The sequence below is a fragment of the Saimiri boliviensis genome, chromosome 10, assembly GCF_048565385.1.
Source record: "Saimiri boliviensis isolate mSaiBol1 chromosome 10, mSaiBol1.pri, whole genome shotgun sequence".
NCBI lineage: Eukaryota > Metazoa > Chordata > Mammalia > Primates > Cebidae > Saimiri > Saimiri boliviensis.
Window position 1 is genome coordinate 49,038,395 of NC_133458.1, and position 5,064 is coordinate 49,043,458.

Here is a 5,064-nt window from a genome sequence, read left to right on the forward strand (position 1 = left end):
TTTCTTATCATTTCTTCTTTTTCCAATATCTACTTCTTGCCCCCTTATTCTAACTTTGAGAGAACAACCTCCCTCCTCTTGACTTGCCCTAATTTGGTCTTTCCCTTATATATCTTCCCATATATATATCTCCCTTATGCATCTTAAGGTTTTCTACGTTTAGGCATCTGTCCCTGCTGAGAAGTTCCTATAAAATAATATAAATCTGGAAATGACCTTTGGTCAACCCTAAAGCCTGTATCTTGTAAAACAATAAAATGTTTACAAAAAGAAAAATACAGTTGTAGAAAAGAACAAAAATCAGCAACAGTCCTGTTTTTTCCTCCTCTCTGTTTATCCAGATCCATTCATCAAGCCTTAGATCACTACCTCGTTTTTCTCCAGGAAGTCTCGCCACTGTCTCCCTTGGACTGAACACTCTTTCTTCAGAGATTTTACTATATTTTTATTTCTACTACAGATTTGACATTATCTTGTAGCTTTGCCAGTTCCTTCTGAATTTATGTAAATTCCCAGCAGAAATAAGTTTCTTGAGGGCTAATGCTTATCTGTGACCTTGGGTAAGTTTTCTAACCTTTCTTACAAGTATTCAGAGATAATAGTCATTCATTACATTGTCATAATAATAAAATTCAATGATAGAACTTTCCGGGCCATAGTAACGTGCTCACTAAAGTTAAATCCTTTCCCTTTTACCCTTCATTTTGTGGTCTCCTTCATAGTGCTCATTGCCATCCAGTGGGAGGCGATATAGATAACTGATTCAGAATATGGGCTGGAGATTGATTCCCAGTTTAACCACTCCCTAAGGAATTTAGAAAGCATTCTCAGTCTCTTGTCAGCCTCAAATAATCAAAAGGGTTAGAATCTAGTTTTAAAAGAGTTTATTTTAATTATTTATTTGTTTAGAGACAAGAGTCTTGCTCTGTTGCCCAGGATGGAGTGCAGTGGCCTGATCTTGGCTCACTGTAGCCTCCACCTCCCGGTTCAAGTGATTCCTGTCTCAGTCTCCACAGTAGCTGGGATTACATGTGCACACCACCCTGCCTGGCTAATTTATAAATATACATATATATATATATATATTTTTAATTTTTTAAATTTTTTTTTTTTTTGAGACGGAGTCTTGCCCTGTCACCCAGACTGGAGTGCAATGGCATGATCTCGGCTCATTGCAACCTCTGCCTCCCAGGTTCAAGCAATTCTCCTGCCTCAGCCTTCCAAGTAGCTGGGACTACAGGCGTCTGCCACCATATCTGGCTAATTTTTTGTATCTTTAATAGAGAGGGAGGTTTTACCATGCTGGCCAGGCTGGTCTCGAACTCCTGACCTACCTGATTCACCCAAAGTGCTGGGATTACAGGCGTGAGCCACTGCACTCAGCCTAATTTTAATTTTTTTAAATTTTTATTTATTTTAATTTTGATTTTAATTTTTATTTTTGAGACAGAGTATCGCTCTAGTTACCCAGGCTGGAGTGCAATGGCGCGATCTCGGCTCACCACAACCTCCGCCTCCTGGGCTCAGGCAATTCTTCTGCCTCAGCCTCCTAAGTAGGTGGGATTACAGGCACGCGCCACCACGCCCAGCTAGTTTTTTGTATTTTTAGTAGAGACGGGGTTTCACCATGTTGACCAGCATGGTCTCGATCTCTTGACCTCGTGATCCACCCGCCTCGGCCTCCCAAAGTGCTGGGATTACAGGCTTGAGCCACCTTGCCCGGCCTACCTTGCTAATTTTTGTTATTTCTTGTAGAGAAATAACGGCAATTTTTATATTTTTAACAGAGATGGAGTTTCACGACATTGGCCACGCGGGTCTCAAATTCCTAACCTCAGGTGATCTGCCCACCTCAGCCTCTCAAAGTGCTGGGATTATAGGAGTGAGCCACCACACCCAGCCAAAGAGAGTTTATTCAATCACAAAGTTGAGGATGGCCGCTTGGGAAGCAGATTCCAAAAAATGAAAGTCAGTGTTCAAAAGTGTAGAAGTTTAGGCTCATTTACATAGACAACCTTGGGGAGCTTGACAGAATTTCAACCCTTTCTACATAAGGCTTTATGTATAGTTACGGTAACCTTATTAGTTAAGGCACTCTTTCTTTTCAGGAAAGGTAATTTTACATTTTACACTGAAGAAGTAACAGTCACAGGGTCTTTTGTACCATCGGCCTGAATTAGGTATGGACAATAAAAGAGGCAGGTAATCTATAACAAAGATTAGTGATTGGAAGGACAGAGGGTCTGGTCTCTGGTCTCTCCTAGTCATTTACAGAACAAGCACAATGAGGAAGAAAGTTCATCCATAGTCTAAAAAGGAGATCAATAGGAGAGGCCTGCTATAGAAGGTACTGTGATGGGAACAAGAGCTGCTGATTAAGCCTGATTAACATGACAACCTCCCGAAAGCACTGATGCTTCACAGGAGATCCCATGGGGGAAACCAGTGGGAAGCCTGGCCGGTATTCGCGAAGTGCTGGGCAAGAAGTTGGAGGAAAGGGGCTTTGACAAGGCCTGTGTTGTCCTTGGCCAGTTTCTGGTGCTAAAGAAAGAGGAAGACCTTGCCCAGGTATAGCTGAAGGGCACATGTAGCACCAAAGCCAAGCAGCCCCAGGACTGCTTTGGACACCTGCAAAAGTGGTGTAACGCCTTCTTGTGATGCTCTCTGGGGACCCCTCAATGCCCAGTGCCAGCATTGCGTCTCCAGAGCTTGCGGCTGCGTAGGGGACTCCTCCTCTGTCCTCTACAAAGGAAATGATTGCTGTGGTTGTGCATACATGTTTGGGGAGTTTTCTCCCCCAACCATTTCAACTTTTTTGCAATTCTAACTCTTGTGTGCATCTCCTGTCCTTTTCCTCTGCCAGTTTCCTGGTGACAGTTACCAACATTCCTGGTGGATTCCTGGGCCCATCCCTCACCCCCACCTTCACTTCTAGTGTTTCATGCCATTTGGTTCCTTTTTTTCGCAGAACAGTCATTGTCCTTGTGAAGATTTTTAGATCAATAAAGTCAGTGGCTATAAAAAATAAAAATCAGAAGTTACAACTGCAAGCTTCATGACTCAGACCACAGTCACATTCCAATGAAAGCTGAAAGTGTTTCATGGACTTTCCACAATGTTTTAACATGTATTTGTCTTTGCATTTCCCCCTTTTCATCAAGATCTTTAGAAGAAAGCACTGTAGATGATCTTAATAGTTTTTATTCCTTTGATGTTCAGGAGTTTAGTCTCCCATCAACTAGGAGGGCTAATTCCTAGAATGTTATGTCCCATACTAAGGCAGGATTGGAATTCTTAAGGAAGTCAACATCTGGGAAACTGAGATCTTAGATATCAAAAATACATGTGAAAAGTAAATTGAGCTCTCAGTGTATCCCTAATGCATGACTCTCCATTGAACTATCTGTTCTCCCAAGTGAAGGCAAAGAGAAATTGACTGTCTTTAGCCACAGGAATACTAAAACATGCACTACATAGATCTATTGCAAGGCCGGGCGCGGTGGCTCAAGCCTGTAATCCCAGCACTTTGGGAGGCTGAGGCGGGTGGATCACGAGGTCAAGAGATCGAGACCATCCTGGTCAACATGGGGAAACCCCGTCTCTACTAAAGGTGCAAAAACTTAGCTGGGCGTGGTGGCACGTGCCTGTAATCCCAGCTCCTCAGGAGGCTGAGGCAGGAGAATTGCCTGAACCCAGGAGGCGGAGGTTGCGGTGAGCCGAGATCGCGCCATTGCACTCCAGCCTGGGTAACAAGAGCGAGACTCCGTCTCAAAAAAAAAAAAAAAAAAAAAAAAAAAAAAAAATCTATTGCAGTAAAAAACTCACCTTCAGCAGGGATAGTAGTCAACAGCTTAAGTTGGTCTGGCACTAGCAGACGGCAAGGAATGACTATGTGGTTGATTGCTCTCAGATCCTGTAGGAGCCTCCATCCTCTGTCATTTTCCTACAGAAAGGGTTGGAGTGTTACATCGGCTTCTACAGGAAATAATCAGACCTCTTTTTATTTAGTCTGGAGATATAGGTCGTATTTCTTCTAAAGCCTTTGGCTTTGAAGTCTACTGTTTAAAGTTCAAAAGAGGTGTTGATGGGTTTACTTAAATTTTGATTGGGGAAGTCAACTTAATTTTTCCCGAATCAATGAACTTCTTTGCTCACAACTGATCTGGTATTGCCTTTAACAATTTTGTTATTGTTTATCAATCAATAATTTGGTGTCCTATACGGCAATATAAATTGTAGTTTGTGAATTTAAAAGAATCCGATTCTGAAAAATCCGTGGTGTCTAGGAATTCGACTTTGTCTTCTAATTCTAAAAACATTTAGCCCTTTTGGGAAAAAGAAATACAAGTACTATATATTTCTAAGAAGTCTCTTCCTATCAAATGGATAGGGGCTGAGAGAATAAAGAGAAAACAAGAGTCTATTGTAAAGGACCTACTGGAAAAGCCATAGGCTAAGATTTATGTGCCAATGCAGAAGTATTAGTGTCACCCACCATTTAAACTGTTGATTTTAAGGAATGGGACCTTGTAATAAGTGAGATTTACTTCAGATAATGTAAGTCAGTGTCATATAAGAGCTTATGTTTGCTCTCCATTTGAGATACTTTCCATTTATCCCAGAACATGAATAAGGAGGAAAGGCAAGATCTCTTTAAGTTCCTTGGAGCACCTCCACTGTTTCTTTTCTTCCTTTGCCTGTTGTTTTCAGCAATCTCTCTTAAAGTGACGAGGGTGTTTTTGCATTAATGACAAAGAAGAAGGTTAAATTCCTTCTGAGGTTTCTGAGGTATGTTTTAGAGGTCCAGACTGGGTAGATAGTTGTTTTAGTTACAAATTCATGATCTTATTAGCCTTATTCTTTTGTTTGGCTTCTTTTTCTCTTCTTTAGTTAAGGCACGAGAAAAACTGATCAGCAAAATTGCCCAAATCATGAGTGTGAGCGGTTGTCCAACTAGAGTGTTGTCCTGTTACTATTAGTCCGAATTCTTCATCTAACTAACCCCTTCATGAAATTGAAATTGAGGAAAGTGTCATTTTGATGATGAGCCTAACTCTATTTGGA

General features: G+C 41.4%; 1 pseudogene; it reads left to right on the plus strand.

Annotated features, from left to right (window-relative positions):
* Window positions 1-2,390: 2,390 nt before the first annotated feature.
* On the plus strand, window positions 2,391-2,658 carry LOC120365399 (barrier-to-autointegration factor pseudogene; annotated as a pseudogene).
* Window positions 2,659-5,064: the final 2,406 nt, after the last annotated feature.